The sequence below is a fragment of the Anarhichas minor genome, unplaced genomic scaffold (genome assembly GCF_050575085.1).
Source record: "Anarhichas minor isolate MPS153535 unplaced genomic scaffold, ASM5057508v1 ptg000037l, whole genome shotgun sequence".
Taxonomy (NCBI): domain Eukaryota; kingdom Metazoa; phylum Chordata; class Actinopteri; order Perciformes; family Anarhichadidae; genus Anarhichas; species Anarhichas minor.
The window spans coordinates 1697073-1717602 of NW_027466483.1; the positions used below are offsets into that span (position 1 = coordinate 1697073).

Consider the following 20530-nt stretch of genomic DNA (forward strand, 5'->3'; position numbering starts at 1 on the left):
CACTTTATTTCTCTCCAGAGCTTACTGTTACTCCACGAACCTCCGTGTTGATCCTTGACGGACTGTCCTGTCAGCCTTGGCGTCTCTCCGAAAGAAACAACTCACCTCTAAAGTTAGAGTGTCATGTTAAACAACTTCTAAATGATCCCTTCAGTTCTCCTTTGTATATTAACATTTCTAGTGTCAGTGTTTCTAAAGTTAAAAACAACAGTGCACCCCGTCATTCCTCTCGGCTCTTTTTTTGTTTACATCCCGCTTCTCGGTCATTAGTCCTGCCCCCCTGAGAACCCGGTAGGTTACCAGAAAGTCTCATCAGATTCTTCTGATTGGCTGGCAACACATTTGACACCTGACCAACCAATACGATAAGGACAGGAGAGGTTCAAGGGCAACTCAAACTGTTGGACACATAAGTACTTTTCCAAACTATGAACACAAATGCAAAAGTACTGTCTTACAGACATTTAAAAAAAATACATGTAAACAAATTAGCAGGGCACTACAGACTCATCTCTGGTGGGGATGAGTCCGCCTACAGGTGGGAGACTGACCATCTGGTGACCTGGTGCGGTCTGAACAACTTAGAGCTCAACGCTCTAAAGACAGTGGAGATGGTTGTGGATTTCAGGAAGAACGTAGCCCAACCTGCCCCCATCACCCTGTGTGACTCCCCCGTCAACGCTGTGGAGTCCTTCCGTTTCCTGTGCTCCATCATAACCCAGGACCTCAAGTGGGAGCTTAACATCAGCTCCATCACTAAGAAGGCTCAGCAGGGGATGTACTTCCTGAGGCAGCTGAAGAAATTCAACCTGCCAAAGACAATGATGGTGCACTTCTACAGAGCCATCATTGAGTCCATCCTCTGCTCCATCACTGTCTGGTACGCTGCAGCCACTGCCAAGTACAAGGGCAGACTGCAGCGCATCATTCGCTCTGCTGAGAGGGTGATTGGCTGCAATCTGCCGTCTCTCCAGGACCCTGAAGCGACCAAGAAAGATTGTAGCCGACCCCTCTCACCCTGGACACAAACAGTTCGAGCCCCTTCCATCTGGCAGGAGGCTGCGGTCCATCAGGACCAAGACCTCACGACACATTAACAGTTTTTTCCCGTCTTTAGTCGGGTTCATCAACAAAGACCAGCACCCCCACTAATTCTGTCATCCCCAGGACAATTTCCTACCGATCACTCCCCTGCACATCCGCTCTGTTTCTTCCTTAAATATATTCGACACTTTTACATTACACTTATATCGCACTTGTTTATAGTCCTGATATCTGTTCGTTTGTGTACTTAATTTTATATTTCACTTTATGTTATTTACTTTATTTTATATTTTACTGTAAATTTTAATATGTTTCTACTTTTTGCACTGTGTTGATTGTTTTATGTTATGCACCACCCATCATGTCAAATTCCTTGTATGTGCAACATACCTTGGCAATAAATGGTTCTGATTCTGATATTACTTTGAGATTTGAGGAATATTAAGGAATTTAATCCGAATTTGAAAAAAAGTAATACAAATCTTTATTTTCATATGGCAAAACTTTTTCCCCACCTGTTTCACAGATGAAAATAAAAATAACTTAAGGAATATTGAAAGTTGTGCTTACAAAACTTTTTTCACCTGTTTCACAGATGAAAATACGATTTCGATCAGGCTTAGAAAATGTATCATTAATATTTTTTTCTCACTTGCCTCTCGTGGCTTCGGTAGAAATGACATTTACAGGAGAGAATTGGATTGTGGGCAAATCAGCTCTAAACAGGAGAAAAATATCTTGCCTATAAGAAGAAAAATAAGCAGCAAATAAATAAGAAAAATAGAATAAATAATATAATACGTAATTTAAAACTGTTGAGCAGGAAAGAGGCTTTCTGTTTGTCTGCATTTGATGTGAAAAATGCGACATAAATAATTAGAATATGCAAGAAGAGAAGACTCTTATCATAAATAAAATTGAAAGAGGTTAAAAGTATTATTACCACAAAGCCGGCAAACATCCGTTTGTTCACACATCAAACAGCCTGACAGTGGCTTTGAATGACAAAAGAGTGTGTATTAAGTGTATTAAATAAAACATGAGAGTATTTGTGATGGAAATAATGGAAGCTCTTAGGGTATTGTTCTTGTCTGAAGTCAGAACTTACATGTCAAGCTGGGTTGAAATGCATTAAGTGGATTGTGAACAACATCAACATGTTTACAGAGGGGGCATCGTAATTGCTTCCATGCGCTTGGTTCACCTTTACACAGGTAATGCTCATACAGTAGAACACTTGGGTGAATATATACACACGTGGACAAAATTGTTGGTACCCTTCCGTTAAAGAAAGAAAAACCCACAATGGTCACTGAAATAACTTGAATCTGACAAAAGTAATAATAAATAAAAATGTATTGAAAACGAAGTAATGAAAATGAGACCTTGCTTTTGAATTGTGGTTCAACAGACTAATTAAAAAAACAAAACTAATGAAAATGGCTTGGACAAAAATGATGGTACCCTTAACAAAATATTTTGTTGCACAACCTTTTGAGGCAATCACTGCAATCAAGTGATTTCTGTAACTCTCAATGAGACTTCTGCACCTGTCAACAGGTATTGTGGCCCACTCCTCGTGAGCAAACTGCTCCAGCTGTCTCAGGTTTGAAGGGTGCCTTCTCCAGACTGCATGTTTCAGCTCCTTCCACAGATGTTCAATAGGATTTAGATCAGGGCTCATAGAAGGCCACTTTACAATAGTCCAATGTTTTGCTCTTAACCATTCTTGGGTGTTTTCAGCTGTGTTTTGGGACATTATCTTGTTGGAGGACCCATGACCTGCGACTGAGACCAAGCTTTCTGACACTGGGCAGCACATTTCGCTCCAGAATGCCTTGATAGTCTTGAGATTTCATTGTACTCTGCACTGATTCAAGACACCCTGTGCCAGATGCAGCGAAGCAGCCCCAGAACATAACCGAGCCTCCTCCATGTTTCACAGTAGGGACAGTGTTCTTTTTGGTATGCTTCATTTTTTGTGTCTGTGAAAATAGATCTGATGTGACTTGCCAAAAAGCTCCAGTTTTGAAACTGGAATTTGCCAAAATGCATATTGACAAGCCACAAAGCTTCTGGGAGAATGTCCTTTGGACAGATGAGACAATTGCTTGATTGCAGTGATTGTCTCAAAAGGTTGTGCAACAAAATATTTTGTGAAGGGTACCATCATTTTTGTCCAGGCCATTTTCATTATTTTTTTTTTTTTAATTAATCTGTTGATTATCATCATTAGTTAATTTTCAGTACATTTTTATTTATTATTACTTTTGTCAGTTTCAAGTTATTTTAGTGACCATTGTGGGTTTTTCTTTCTTCAACAGAAGGGTACCAACAATTTTGTCCACGTGTGTATATGCTTGATGCTGATGCTTGATGCTGACGCCTGCAATGAATCAAACTTGCACGCTAAGATACTAATGGTATAAGTGATGCCAAACTTAGACCCCAGTCTCAGCTGCCGTTTCACCAAATATCACACACCGGTTTCATGGGGTGCATTCCTAACCGGGCAACCGAAGCGGACACTAGGGACATATTGATTGAATGTGATTAAAAGACAATTTGGTTATTAAAAACATGTGATTTCAAATGGCTGTTATATTATATGTAATATTTTTTTTGACTAAGTTTAATGTTGTTGTTTCTGAGTGTATTCTTGCTTTCAGAATCAGAATCAGCTTTATTGGCCATACAAGGAATTTGACTCCGGTTTTTCATTGCTCTCTACGTACATACACAGAATTTACAATAAACAGGAAAGATGTAAGCATAAACATTTAACGACCACGTACAATATAAATATATATTCAAAAAGTATACTGTATATATACTGTATATATGAACATAACCCAATACAACAATGCAACAACAGTGTCAATGGAATTGAGGTGATAGTGCAAGTGGTGGTAATAGTGCAAACAGAGGTAGTAGTGCTGTATGACTGATTAATTGTTCATCAGAGTGACGGCCAGTGGAAAGAAGCTCTTTCTGTGTCTGGTGGTTTTGGCGTACAGAGCTCTGTAGCTCGTACCAGAGGGGAGGAGTTGGAACAGCTTGTGTCCAGGGTGTGAGGGGTCTGCAGTGATCTTTCCTGCCCGTTTCCTGACTCTGGAGGTGAACAAGTCCAGGATGGAGGGCAGGCTGGAACCAATGATTCTCTCTGCAGACCTGACAGTCCATTGTAGTCTGTTCCTGTCCTGTTTGGTGGCCGATCCAAACCACACAGTGATGGAGGAGCAGAGAACAGACTGGATGATGGCTTAGTAGAACAGGATCAGCAGCTCCTGAGGCAGGTTGTACTTCCTGAGCTGGCGCAGGAAGTACAACCTCTGCTGGACCTTTTTCCTGATGGTGTTGATGTTGGGGGCCCACTTCAGGTCCTGGGAGATTGTGTATCCCAGAAACCTGAAGGTCTCCACAGCAGACACAGTGTTGTTGAGTATGGTGAGGGGGGGCAGTGTTGGGTGGCTCCTCCTGAAGTCCACTGTCATCTCCACAGTTTTGAGCTTGTTCAGCTCCAGGTTGTTCTGATCACACCAGAGGACCAGCTGTTCAACCTCCCGTCTGTACGCAGACTCATCACCGTCCCTGATGAGGCCGATGACCGTTGTGTCGTCTGCGAACTTCAGGAGTTTAACAGACGGTTCCTAGGTTTATGTTCATATATATATATATATACTTTTTGGATATATATTTTTATTGTACATAGTCGATAAATGTTTATCCTTACTTCTCTTCTACTTTTTGTTGTTGTCCTTGTTTTTTATTTTTTATATATTTTCATTTTTTTCCTGTTTATTTGCAAATTCTGTGTATATACCTGGAGGGCAACGAAAAAACCGGAGTCAAATTCCTTGTACGCGTATGCATACATGGCCAATAAAGCTGATTCTGATTCTGATAAATAATGATTTGATTTAATTATGTGATGAATCACCTGTGAAGGGAACTGTAGTTTAGCTGAACCTGGGCTCGTCAGTCAGGATCAATTTAGCATGCAGCTGAGTTTTGGACCCTTGACAGTTCTACCTACTCAGCCCACTTACTGATGACGACATACTTTTTTTCTCATTTGACTCAATTTTCTTTCTGAGGAAAAAATGAAAAGATAACCTTCAAACTCCATTTATGTCAAGCGCTCAGTCCAAAGACTCAGGTGTGGAAGGAAATGGAAAAACAGAGATGGGAGAAGTGATTGCAGCTTCATGTGAGAAAACACAAATTAATGTACATAATGCTCATGGATTATTGGATCAAGTTTCAGGAAAATGTTGCATTGCCTGGTTGTGTTTCTTCAGTGTGACAGAAAGTTCGTACTGAACAGCTCTAATGTTTAGTTGGCTGTTCGGGCAGCATTAGATGACACATATAGATATAGATATAGATGACACACAAAAATCCTAAAATACATATTAATGGGCTATTCATATGCCGTCCCATGGAACAATGTTGGGTAATCAGGACTAGGCAGTACATACTGTATATCATTTAAAGCTCCTATGAAATGTTTTTAAATTAGTTCTGATGGCATGAGTTGTTATTGTTGTTTGTAAAATACAATGATGAGGGAAAATCCCAATACATTTTTTCAGTACATTTTGCAGGTTGCAGCCCACCCATCTCATAAACTGTGAGTTAGATCACCAGACGGCTTGTTTACTACCACTGGGCGGCACTCAATTTGGACATTTTCTAATCTTCAAAAGTGTCCCTAAGAAAGAAACAAATAACAGTACATATTTAATGATTACCTGAAAGATTTGAATTAATGAGATAAAATTGAAATTATTTCTCCATACTGGCTGTATGAAATGGGACATTTTAAACATGACCTGAAATATGAAAAAATGCAGGATGACCTGATGCCATATCCATAAAATGACAAAGGCTGAAGACTTGTGACATAGAAGAGGGTGCCAGAAAAGATTTACAAAACCACAATATAATTTATAAGAAAAACTACTGCAAGATGTCTCAATTAATCCACAGTCAATTCAACCACAACAGAGCAGATTATAAGAAAACCCAGACTAAGTATCGTCCTCTTACATTCATATCTCTTCAGATATATTCAGCGGTAAGGTTCTACCAGGGTTTTAGGGGACTGTCTCAATAAATGTGTCTGTATCAGTACCTGCATTGCACCTGATTTCCCAGACCGTTATGATCCAGACTTTGATTATCAGGGCCCAGCAGCGGACCCCGCTCTGGTTTATCACGGGTCGGGCTGGGGAGGATTCATTAATGTGACACAGGGCAAATTGATAACTTTAATCTTGTTGGAGAGAGAATCCTATTAACCGCGCTATGCCCTCTCCCATGGGACCATTCCCTTTAGTTTGGAATTCATGCCTTCATAATTATGTATGATGAGAACATTTTAATTGAGCGGGGGTGGGGTGGGGAGGCGGCGTCCTGTGATACAATGTAGAATATGAAAAAGATGGTTTGGAGAGGGCGTTTTTCAACCTCCTTGGGTTAATTTTTAGGCACATTGTCATGATTTTTCAAGAGAATGAGGGAAAATAATAATATTATGACTAGTTTATTTTGTGTGTTTTAATTAGTTAACTTATTTTATATAAGTTATGTTTTACTATGACTTTAGTTTCTACACCTGTACAGCTTAACACAAACCATAACTGTACAAGTTCAAAATCTTACGTGTTGACAGGAAAACATGAAGTCCTGATTTCCAGCACCGAATCTGATCCACATCCAAGACAACACAGCCAGCTCTGGTAGAGAGAATGGATCCGTTCAAATTCATCAGGACTCCCTGAAATGGGAAGCCACCATCACCATTATCGGGACATTTGGTGTGCCAAAGGTTGCAATGTTACAGTAATTAATAGAAAGTGTGCTCACTTTCTCAATAACTGTCTATTCTACAGCCCATAAGAAAACCACTGATGGACAGAATTGTGCACAGAGCTTCAAAAATAATTGGCTGAACCATTTCTGAACTTTTAAAGGACTCACACCCTGCAGACCCTCTATTCAGGACTATGCAGTATTAAGACCTGAACATCTCGCTTCAAAAATAGCACTTTGCTGGAACAATTCTAAACGCTTCACTGGTTTTATTAAACCTGTTCAAAACGGACCTATTTTTTAGGCCTCTGCTTGAAAATTGCATACCCAAACTAAAAAGAGTATATCTCTGCAACCACAAGGTCTATTTGAATAATGTTGGTGTTATAATAAAGGGAACACTTGTTAGATTTGTTCAGATGTGTAAATATCAGTATATATGTTACATACCTGCAAACTCATAAGAGGGGAAAAAGGTGACAAGCCCGAAACCCTGTCGGGGAGGGGGGTTTCGGTGGGGGTGGGGGGGGTGCGGAGGCATGCTCCCCGGGAGAATTTTATTTTAAATATGAGCTTTAAAATGTAGCATTCTGGTTTATTTACTTTAAGCAAAAAGCTAATTTATTATTCTCTGAGTCCTCTCTGTGTCTCTCTGTGTCCTCTCTGTGTCTCTCTGAGTCCTCTCTGTGTCTCTCTGTGTCTCTCTGAGTCCTCTCTGTGTCCTCTCTGTGTCCTCTCTGTGTCTCTCTGAGTCTCTCTGTGTCTCTCTGAGTCTCTGCGTACTGGAGTTTTTCTCGACGTCAGACCCCTGTGAGTACGCAGGGCTCTATCTCAGCCACCCATTGGTCGATTTCAGTGATTGACACCTCATTTGAAGTGTTAGAGCCAATAGAATTTAGCTATACCGACCAAAATGAGATTGACAGCACTGTTAGCCAATCAGAATCAGCAGGGCGCCGTCCTGTGAGACATGCTGGTTGTGACGCAAGGCGATTCTCAGACTTCCTGCATGGACCCACAGTCACCTAGAAACGCCCAGAATGATTTTAGTGTAAAACAGGACGTAGGTCTAACATATTTCAGTCTGGAATTACCGGGAAAATAAACATATCACGGAAAAACAGCAAAGGTAAGATAAATTTTACAACCATCGTTTGATGAAGCGATTTCTGTTATTGGTGTTCTTTGGCTCATATCTCGCTGATGCTTTGTTGTAGCTGGATTTGATGGAGTGTCTGCTTTCTTTTGAGATATTGTGTGTGCGTATTGCATAAAATCACCACGGGTCTTAAATCGTGTGCGTGGAACTAACAGAAGACCTAGAGCGTTTGACCTGAGAGTGCGGGCGGGTGAATATGGGTGAAGTAGATCAGCTACATAAGTAGGAGCCTGACCGTGAAGTGCTCTGTAAGTGATGGTGAGAATTTTGAAGTGTATCCTAAATGCTACAGGGAGCCAGTGGAGAGATCGGAGTACGGGGGTGATGTGAGACCGTCGATTTGTCCTGGTGAGTAATCTGGCGGCAGCGTTTTGGATGACCTGCAGACGGTTAAGAGCAGCTACACTGAGTGATGTGAAAAGTGAGTTACAGTAGTCAATGCGAGAGGAGACAAATGTGTGTATGATCATCTCTAGTTCAGGTGTTGATACTACAGATCTCAGTTTACTGATATTTCTTAGATGGAAGAAACATGATCTAGACAGCTGCTTAACATGGGGGTCAAACGACATGGATCGATCAAAGAAAATCCCTAGATTGCGTAGGTTGCAATGGGCAGCAGCAGGGAGTGGACCAATACTCTGCCTGATCATGGGGACAAACTCATCTGGAGCAATAACTAGGACCTCCGTCTTAGTGTCGTTGAGTTGTAAGCAGTTTTCTGCCGTCCAGTCTCTGACGGCATTGACACAGTCCAGGAGCCTAGTTAATGTGAAGGCCTCGCTGGGTTTGAATGACAGATGGAGTTGGATATCATCTGCATATAAATGATAGGACACATTATAACTTTTTATAATCGGTCCCAAAGGTAACAGATAAAGGGAAAATAACAGAGGCCCCAGAACCGAGCCCTGCGGTATGCCACAAGACAGTGGAGAGGTAACAGACACAAAATCACCCACAGAGACATTAAAACTTCTATCATTGGGGTAAGATGTGAACCAGTCTAGCGCTATGCCAGATATGCCCACCCAATCACGTAGCCTCTTAATCAGGATGTTATGGTCTACAGTGTCAAATGCAGAACTGAGGTCCAGAAGAACTAACACAGAGCAGTCACCTGCATCAGAACACATGAGAATGTCATTTGAAACCCTCAGGAGAGCGGTTTCAGTAGAGTGTTGTCTGCGAAACCCAGACTGGAATTCGTCTTACATGTTGTACCTCTCCAGTGCAGCAGTAAGTTGGTTGGCCACCACTTTCTCTACAATTTTGGACAGGAAAGGCAGTTTTGATATGGGCCTGTAGTTCATAGGCAAAGCCGGATCTAAGTTTGGTTTCTTTAATATGGGCTGGATAGTGGCATGTTTAAAATAGGAAGGGACAATTCCTGTAGACAATGAGGAATTGACAATAGATGTTACTGCAGGGCCAATAATTAGCAGAACTTTCTTAAATAGAGAGGTTGGTACACTGTAAAAAACGGCTGTGAAATCCACAGTAATGTACTGTGTATGTGAGCAGTAACTTACTGTATACTATTTCCCAGTAAAATACTGTGAATTCAACCAAATATTACTGTAGTCAAAGTTTTACTGTGAAAATCACAGTAATAACTCGTTTACTGTATAAAAACACAGTAACCAAAAAGGTACTGTAGAAAATCACAGTACCCGACAAAGTACTGTAAAAAATCACAGTAACGAACAATCTACTGTAAAAAATCACAGTAACGAACAATCTACTGTAAAAAAACACAGTAACGAACAGAGTACTGTAGAACTCACAGTAACTAACAATCTACTGTAGAACTTCACAGTAACGAACAGAGTACTGTAAAAAATCACAGTAACAAACAGAGTACTGTAGAACTCACAGTAACTAACAATCTACTGTAGAACTTCACAGTAACGAACAGAGTACTGTAAAAAATCACAGTAACAAACAGAGTACTGTAGAACTCACAGTAACTAACAATCTACTGTAGAAAATCACAGTAACGAACATAGTACTGTAAAAAACCACAGTAACGAACAGAGTACTGTAGAACTCACAGTAACTAACAATCTACTGTAAAAAAAACACAGTAACAAACATAATAGTGTAAAAAATCACAATAACGAACATAGAACTGTAGAAAATCACGGTAACGAACATAGTACTGTAGAAAATCACAATAACCAACAAGCTACTGTAGAAAATCACATTACCCATCATAGTACTGTAGAAAGTCACAGTAATCAACATGTTGTAGAAAATCCCAATAACTGAGAATATTCTGTAAAAAATCACAGTAACTGATAGCTGCATTGCAATGGATTTAATTCAATATAAAAATAAAATAAAACAAAATGCCTCTGAAATAAATAAATATGGCACTGAAAAAAATCTTGAAATAAATATCTGTATATTTAAATAAATGGAATGATAAATATTTAAAATAGTCAGTATAGTTCAATAAATAAATACATGTTTTTCAAATGACTTATTTATTTCAGTGGAATTTTATTTCGTAATTCCACACTTATTTATTTCAGTTATTTCACAGCTCATTTTTTATTCCATCCATTATATTCAAATAAATGGAGCATGGTTATGTGATGGTCAGAACTCAAAAGACTCAAATGCAGGAATCAAACAAAAACGAGTAGAAGTTCAAAAAGTAAAAGTTTACAAGCTTGAGACATATAACAAAACACAGTCAGTGGAGCAATCTATGCAGACAAACAAATGGCAAATCAAACAAAACAAATGACAAATCAAACAAAACAAACGGGGCTCACTTAAGAAACAGAGGAACAGGCTAGAACCAAAATCAGAAAACAGGCTGAGGAAAAGAAATATGGGATAAACAAGGTCTGAGAGCTAGTCTTGTGAAAAGAACTAAGACAATAATAGTATAAGTATAATGGGATAAGAGAACACAGTGACGAATAAAACTGGCGGGAAACCAAACAATGGCATGAAGTAAAACAAACTGGGAAGCATGGGGACAATTGAATACAAAATAAAACAGGAAGTGTAGTTAACTAGAGTCTATATGAGTCGTCACAGGTTATCTCACAGAATAAGACCAATGCACAAGAATTAGCTCGCAGGCTACTTCTGCCTTACTCCCCAGTACTGGGGTTTGGACTGGCTGAATTTGAGTTGTTACTGGTGCAAACTGAAGGTCTGTCTCCAGGAAACATGACAGCTACAGTATTGTGGTTATGCGCATGCGTTAGCGTTGTGTCTGTTTCTCCGCTCCCCTTTTCCACAAATTGGCATTTTTGTCCAGTTTTGGCCACATTCTTGCGCTATACTTTTGAGATCCTGGCTGTTTTGATCCATGTGTATTGAACTAGGAGCACGATGTCAGCCAACACGTACTATACCTCTTAGGTTTGGCATTCCCCAGACCGGATAGCCTGCTGGGCTACTACCGGCTTGTTTTTAGCTTTGGGCTTTGAAGCTAGCTAATGCTACAGGGACCACAGATACAGAGTGATCAGCAAACTGAAAACGGGGCCGTCTGTGAATCAGCTACGTTGCTAATACCTGGACAAGGCTGTGGGCTGCGGGTTGGAGCCCAATTGTCCACCACATCTACTATGGCTCCACTCACCTCTCCATCCAATTGTGTCAGCTGCGCGCGCCTGATCGATAAAATCACAGAGCTGGAAGGAAGAATTTCCACACTCTACAGGATCCAGGATGCTGAGAAGCTCATGGACACCATCATCTTCGGTCCAGCACAAACCGACACAGCCAGCGACCATGTGATTCCACCGCTTCCAGTCCTGCTGACGCGGCCCCTCCTCCGGTCAAAATCCCTGAGGCTTCCTGGCTACGGCTCGGAGCTAAGCCTAAAGCCCTGGTCAGCTCCACTCCATCCCATCACGAGCCCTGGTCCCTGGTCTGTGCTCGCAGCAGCCGGAAATGGAGACATCCCTCTCCTACACCCCATTACTTCCTACACCCCATTAGCTGGACTTAATGTCCAGCTGGAGAATAAATATGACATTCTTGCCCTCCACGACTTCCCTCCTCTGACTACACCATCCGACCCACGGCCCCGGGTCCCCTGAGATCCCTATGCCAGTCATTCCTCAGCCCTCCTCTCGCACCAGGACTCGCCGCTCCATACCGCTCTTTACACCAGCACCGCGGCGAGCTTCTGTCCCCCGTTTTCTCAGTCCTTCCCTGTCCACTCCGTCACCACTTGTTAAATCTTCGTCTCCTCCATATTACACGCGCTGTGTTGTCTCCTCGTCCCCTCTTCTCCCCGACGGCACTGATAGTCGTGGATTCCATAATCAGGAATATCCATTTCTTCAACACAGCCACACACTGTTTCCCCGGAGCGACAGCTCCCGACATCCTGTTGAAATTGCCTCGCCTGCTGCATGCACTCCCGTCTACCATTCGGCAAATGATTGTTCATGTGGGAATCACACAGTTGGTCAACTCAGACTCCACCAGTGTGAGTTGAATAAGATTGATTTTTTAAATCTTTTACACTTTTTAGACAGCCGTGGACGGTCTGCTTTCATCAGTGGTCCAACTCCGACACTCGGCCTTGGATCACAGCGGTTCAGCAGAGTCCTCAGCCTCCACACTTGACTCCAGTCAAGGACCCACAACGTAGGCTTCATTGACAATTTTAATCTGTTTTGGGACCGCTCTTCCTCTTTTAAGAACGATGGTATTCATCTTAACAAGCTGGGTAGCCTTCTAGCGGCCTGCTAGGATGCTTTCCCGCGGCTTTCAAGACTGCCAGAGTCACCCCTCTTCTGAAGAAACCATCACTTGACCCTTCTGATGTCAAGAACTTCAGACCGGTTTCTCTTTTACCCTTTGTATCCAAAACACTTGAACGTGCTGTCTTTAACCAACCGTCTTCCTATCTCCACCAGAACAGCCTCTTGGACCCCCACCAGTCCGGGTTCAAGGTGGGTCACTCGACAGAGACAGCCTTCCTTGCGGTGACAGTCGCTTCATGCCACGAGGGTGAATTCTCTCTCCTCTGTCCTGATTCTCCTGGACCTGTCTGCGGCATTTGACACGGTGAACCACCAGATCCTCCTCTCCAACCTCAGGCTCTGCACTCTCCCTGCTTGCATCCTACTTGACAGGTTGATCCTACCAGGTGACATGGAGGGGGGCCGTGTCGGAACCACGCATACTGACTACGGGGGTTCCACAAGGTTCAGTTCTGGGCCCCCTTCTCTTGTCGCTCTACACAACATCTCTGGGTTCTGTTATTCACTCTCATGACTTCTCTTAACATTGTTATGCCGATGAGACCCAGCTGCTCTTGTCATTTCCCCCCGGTGACACTCAAGTGGAGGCACGCATTGCTGCGTGCTTGGCTGACATCTCAAAGTGGATGGCGACACACCACCTGAAGCTCAACCTGGACAAAACCGAGCTAGTGTTCCTCCCGGGGAGGGGTTGCCCTCACCGAGACCTGTCCATCACCATTGATGATACCGTGTTGATGCCAACTCGGACTGCGAGGAACCTGGGTGTGACCCTAGATGACCAACTGTCATTCTCAGCAAACATTGCATCGGTTACACGCTCCTGAAGATTCCTGCTCTACAACATCAGGAGGATTCGATCCTTCCTCACTGATGAGACGGTGCAGGTGCTCATCCAAGCTCTTGTCATCTCCCACCTGGACTACTGCAACTCACTACTTGCCGGAGCCCCGGCGTCGGCCATCAGACCTCTGGAGCTTGTCCAGAAACCTGCAGCTCGTCTGGTGTTCAATCACCCCAAGTTCTCCCACACAACTTCCCTTCTCCATTCTCTACACTGGCTCCCTGTAAGAGGTTGCATCCAGTTTAAGACTCTGGTGCTAGCCTACAGGGCAGTGAAAGGAACAGCTTCTTCCTATCTCCAGCCCATGGTCAAGCCCTACACCCCCGTCCGGCCACTTCGCTCTGGTGCCTCGCTCAGAAGTACCTGCGGCCAATCGACCCGGTCACGGCATTTTTCTGTCCTGGCCAAGGTGTCCCCCAAGGTTCGGTACTCGGTCCCCTACTCTTCATCCTCATACTCATTACCTGCTCCCCCTTGGCGACATCATACGCCACCATGGTCTCGACTTCCACTGCTATGCTGAGGACACCCAGCTCTAAATCTCCACCAAATCCATCACCCACTCCACCATCACCAACTGCCTCACAGATATAAAAACCTGGATGCCAGCCAACTTTCTCAAATTCAACAGCAACAAATCTGAAATCCTCATCATCGGCCCCAAATCACTAAACAAATCCCACCACAACTTCTCTCTCTGCATCGACAAACTACAATACATCCAGAACTCAGCTGAACGTCTGCTCTCCCACTCCCGCACCAGAGACCACATCACCCCAGTCCTTCAAAACCTCCACTGGCTCTCCATACAGAAAAGAATCCAGTTCAAGATTCTTCTCATCACATACAAAGCCCTTCATAACCCTGAACCCTTTCCTTTCAGACCTCCTGCATCGACACGCTCCCAACATGACGCAGCGCCAACCTCCTTACCACCCCTAGTCTGTCCAAGCACCGGACCTCGGGGGAGAGGGCCTTCTCCATTGCTGCCCTCTCCCTCTGGAACTCCCTCCCCCAGCACCTCAGACATTCTCCGTCAATCGCCACTTTCAAAACTGCACTTAAAACTCATCGATTTAAATCTGCTTTTAACCTGTGAAGTTAGTGATGTATGTTTTTGTGCTGTTCGATACGGTTATATTATCTATCTTGTTTATATTGTAATTGCTTCTATTGTTTCTGTTTTTAGCATGTAAAGTGTCTTTGAGTACCTTTTAAAGCACTATACAAATAAAAAGTATTATTACTATTGAAATGAGTAATAGTAACATGGGGGACTATATTTTATGAATTTACTGTTAATCAGACCACTAAATTAGCTAGCTAGCACACCCTTTTGTCCCTCAGCCTCACTCCCAACTGTTAGATGAAACTAGTATATCTGCTCTACAGGACTGTTTGGAATACAGACTGGAACATGTTCAGGGATGGTGCCATCCAGCAGAAAAACATGAATCTGAATTAATATACATCACACATCTGCTGTGTCAAGGGCACTTTAACACATTTTATGTCATTTCTGTATCCTTTTAACAGACACATGTGTAGTATGACAATGGATCAGCCCACACATGAGTGTGTTGTTGAGTGCAAAATGTGTTTTTTGACAATTCAGTTTCTACAATTTTAAATATTTAATGTATGAATAAGTCATCTGAAAATGGACTTGAAATCAAATTATTGCTTTCCAAATAAACGCAAATATAAAACGTGTATCCTCCTGAGACTCGGTAAAGCGGGAACAGTGGACTGCCTTGACCAATCACGGTTGAGCTATTTCAAATGTTTCAACTTGCAACCGTCAAGCTGCTCTTTTCACTGCTGGCTGCCAAAGAAGATGGACGTCTCAGAGGAGGACATTCCAACACTAGCGGTGAGTTGTTGGCGTTGGTGAATGAATGAATGACTCTGCTAGCTGATATTGGATAGCTAACGTTAGCTAGCTTCTTTAACTGCCTGGGTAAATTATGTTCTGGCCATCATGATGAGCGTTATGTCATGTCAGTTCATGTTAGCATTTGTGAGCTAGCAAACACTCGGTTGGTCAAGCCTAGCTAGCTATCTTTGTTATATTTAATTCATTGTTCCGTCAGAAGTGGCGTGAAAGTGCGTAACTTTAACGTCAGTGTGTAGGTGTTGAGGTGTAGATAGAGTGACTTAGATGCGCTTAGAGCAGACAGGTGTTAGCGATGGGGCAGAGGAAAAGTAAGTATCGTTAAGTGGTTAAGCTGTAACGTTATTAAATGTAAAGTTTGGGTTAACTGTGTTTGATTTGTTAAAGAAACTAAGTGTGCCATTAACCTACATGGAACTAATATTAGCTAGCTGTTTACAATTGGCTTGAACAGGGACTAGAACAGGTTCTTTAATCACAGTTGATTTTGTAGCAGGGCTTTCCCTGCCGTTATATGGCTGTAGGGCGAAGGACCTTGAAGCACATGAATATAAAATCTATGTGGAGCGCTTCAGGGCCCATGTCTCCCTCTCCTCTTGCATGTGCCGGCAGGCAGGAGTAGATGCTCTTATTCTGAAACTGTATTATGTTGAAATGGTGCACTGTAGTATAAGCACAATAGCTCTCATGCCATTTGAATTTTCTTTGAATTTTTATATTTAATATAATTCAGCAACGGTGTGTTTTTGTTCAAATAAAAAAGGTCCCTGTAGTGAGTTTTGATTATTTGACTAAAGATTAGGTGACCTCCCTTTCTGTGAATGCGTTATGCAGCATCTTTACCCTCTAAAAGTGGAAAACACTGGATAAATTAATACATTTAGTCAATACCACAATACATTTGATTGGTACTTAACGTGTGTTTTGTTTGTTGTTTACAGGAAGGGAGACAAGAGCAGCATGAATCTGTGAAAGTCCTCGCAACCACATTACAGAATGGTAAAGAATTGAAAAGAAAAATTGTGTCCAAAGCACAAACCAACTTCTGGAAAAGACGAGCGAATTGGGATTTGTCCTTGAAAGGATTTTAAAATTTAACTCAGATTTCCAAGAGTTTACTGATGTTGATAGTAGTGTACAGATAAGTTACCTTGACAGATTCCAAGTGCCCATTTTCTACCTGTTGCAAGAGAAGTCTGTCTTACTCGGTACATTTTCATATATATTATTTGGGGTTATGTGTACATCTTGTCAAATTTAGTTTCAAAGAAGCTCATGGAAATTAGTCTAAATTTCTGCTTTGTTCGGCTTTGCTCTTAGTTCTCTTTTCAGCCTACAAAGGAACCGTTTGTATAGGATGGATTGAGACCGCTCCTCGATAAGAAAGTTCCTGAAATATTTGAGGAACTCCAAACTCAGGCCATTGTTACAGAAAAAAACAGGCTGAAACTTGTCAAAGTTTGCGTCTCTGACTTGGTGGAGAGGCACGGATTGTAAGTTTTACAGTTTATAATAAGAGTGATTAAACAAATATGCTCACTTTCCACGATTGGACTTTTTAAATCATGTACAGCACATGTTTATTGTATGTATGTCTGCGAACAGGTGGATGCTGTCCATAGAAGGCCGTGTGGTAATCACATATTTACCTCCCATGCCAGATTTCACAACTGCCCTGGCCCTTGAGTATCAGGTGGAAGCAGCCACAACGTATACAAAGGTATTGTTATAAATTCTTATGTACATCACGTTTCTTTGCATTTGCATTACCTGCATTTCTCCATTAAAGTCTGCTTGTAGCATTGACCAGGTAAAAATCACCGTACTTGCATTTAGGTGGCATTTGCGGACAATACAAGAATAGGACTTCTTACAATCAGCATCTATTTGATTTTGCTGTAAAAACCGTTTGCCCAATTATTATCTAAAAAGAGTTTGATCGTTGTATGACCTTGTTGATATGCCCTGAAAAGACTGATGAGCTTGGTGGTTCTAAATATTAACTTTCATTTGTATTGGGTTCCTTGTCAGGGTAAATCCAGACTCCAGCAAATGCAGTGCCAAGGTCAAGAAAAGAATGGAAAGTGGAAGACCAGTAAAGCGCAAGACATCAGATATGAACCAACGCGTCAAATCCTTCATGAGGGACTTCACTGCATTTGACTGGCAGAATAACCAGATGGAGGTGAGGCTCTTATAATAACATGGCCTTTAAAGAGTTCCCTCTTGTGGTATTTATCCATGAAGGTTTGGTTTTTATTTGTCAAAGTTTTGAAATATTAGTCTCTTAGATAATGTTAAAGTTAAATCTGCTTTCAATGTGTCCTTGATACTTTAAATAATATATCCAGAACACACATTGGACAGTTTTCAATGGAACTAATTTCCACTGAAGAAATAGTCATTGTCATGCAATGTCAATTTCAAATGGGATATTTTGAACCGTGTGCAGGCATAGATGTCTGTTTTCTGCCCTTCTAGTCACAAAAAAGACCAATATGTGGCTATTAATGGTATAAACGCAATCTGGCATTCAACAAAAATAATATAAAATGGACGTAAAACTTTTACTGCTAATATATCACTTCAGATAAAAAAGGAGACGACAGGAATTTCCATCAACTAAACAGACATGACATTCCACGGGATGCTGCAAATTGCTTTCACTTGTTTTTCACATGCAGTCTAGAATTTAACAACAATATGATTTAGTAGAACAAATTACATTTAACAGATCTATTCAGGTCTGATGTTGACCAGCTGGGGTAGGATTGAAATTGCCAGTTGGTTTTCTTCCGAGTGTGGTTCTGAAAATACACAAGTTTATTCCCAAATCAAAAGATTTCAAAATTATGGCCATTCATACAGTTTTTTTTTTTACCATGTATTTTGTATGTAGAGACATTATACCTAGCCCAAACAAAAACAAACTATAACAACTAAATGCAAAAACTAAAACTATTAATTTCTGACAAACTGAAACTAAGCTAAAACCAGCAAATACTCTGAATGCTAACTAAAACTATGAAATTGAAAAGTCAAAACTAATATAAAATATACTTAATTTAAAAACTATTACAACCTTGCTCCACACAGAACAGAAATAATTTGTGAATAAAAGATTAGACTTTTTGTTGCATATGAGCGTGGAAAAAGGAACTGTATCTGATCATTTAGACCGATTTTATAAAGTAATTTGAATAGATATTTAAAAACAAAATATATACGTATATATATACATGTATATTGTCTAATGGCATAGAATTGAATGGAGTATTGTGTAAGATTAAAAGTTTTATATTGTATCTGCTAGATTTCCCAGCATGCAACAGCAAAAACAAACAATTGAATGTAAGTAAGTAATCGTAAACATTACCACCACTAAGTGCCCATTACATATGTTAAACTCTGTCCAACAACAGTAAAATTTAAGATATCTGTAAAATAACACTCATAAACTCTGAATTGAGTTTTATTACTATTGCACGCTGGAAGTTAATCTGTCAGAATGTGGCTTTTTCTGATGCCATATACTATTGAACTCATCTGCGCTAACTGTGTCAACAGGTTTATATGCACTGTAAATCTGCATATATACATGTAGCATATCAGTAACCAGAGCAAGCGTGGCTTACTGATTTTAGCTCTACAGATAAAAGATGATGTGGCCTCGTTTTTTTCTTCCGTGTTATTTTATCCGTGTGTGTCTGTTTAAGCGAACTTCAACTTAAAATATTTTGATAACTTAGAACTGATGAACTGGTGGCAGTGAGAGAACAGGCATGTACACAGACAAAGCAGAGTTCCTCCTCACAACAGTATGTGAGTTTTACTAAACCTCCAATTTTCACACTGACTACACCAAGACGCGTCGCTAAAACGCGTCACCTGCAAAATCATTGCATTCCTTTCATACACCGTGCGCACCTTAGATAAAATATTCTCAACTTTCCAGCACCAGGTGCGGAGTCGCACTGCTTGTCAATGTCACAATTGACAGAGGCAGCCAATCAAGTCAAGCAAGATGCAGGCTTTACTACTTTACCACTGACTTCCTGTTTTTACGCCAGTAGATGTGGTTGGAATGGACATTGCTCGCCTGGTAGCAAAACCTTGTTTATAATACAGTTCAGGCATCAGTTTGCTGGAAAGGGCCGACTCTAACCTAGGTGTATGTAACCCCCCCCCCACGCCACAACAAAAAAATATATACACCTGTCCCCACACTGGTGACTCCACCCCATGAATGCCAGATTGCCTTCACACCACTAAAGATATATGTGGGACATTGATCTCCCACAGGTCAAATAATATTCCTTAATCCCCGCTTCATCCACTCAAATGAAGTTAATTTCTTATTTGCTATTGTTTTTGTTGTTTTTTCAGGGATCTGCTATTCATTTTGCACTGTGGAGCTGATGGACTGAATAGTGATGGACTCACTAAGAGGCAAGGAGCCACAGACTACTTTGCTCAGTGAAGTCACCTCAGTTCGTCCGTGGAACAGGGTGAGCTCTCTTTGTATGTAAAGGGGAAACAGTATTATTAAGATGTTACTATCATTGTTTTAAATGGAACTGTCACTGATGCATATGATTGGTTCAATTTCCATAAAATATACCAATTGTTAAGTATGAACTGCACTGTATACTAATGTGTATAGTACACTATTTTTGCAGTTAGCATTAAGGTTTTCATGGAGATGTAATACTTTTTTGTGTGATATTTGTGTATTATATCTACCCAGAAGTAAATGCACAAAAGCTCTCAAAAAGAGATTTAAAACTTAAAAGTTGAGAGACAGCTAGAGTTACTTTTTAAGCTGTCTACCTCAAATTCCTCCTGTAGAGTACATGTTAACTGTCACAGCACTTGGTTTATTGGCCCCTTCTTACTGTGGCAATTCCTCTACACTCTTAATGTTTAGTAAGATCGGTGGATTTCAGGGGAATGAATTAGTTTGGCACCATTTCTGCATTTGGTTTTGTGTATTCAAAGTTTTTTAAAATGTGTTTTATGCAAGAATA

General features: G+C 41.2%; 1 long non-coding RNA gene across 1 annotated transcript; it reads left to right on the plus strand.

Annotated features, from left to right (window-relative positions):
- The first annotated feature begins 16832 nt into the window (after positions 1-16832).
- LOC142966269 (uncharacterized) lies at positions 16833-20032 on the plus strand. The gene is made up of 3 exons (XR_012957816.1): positions 16833-17223; positions 17535-17688; positions 19890-20032. It is a non-coding gene; the product is annotated as an uncharacterized LOC142966269 (long non-coding RNA).
- Positions 20033-20530: the final 498 nt, after the last annotated feature.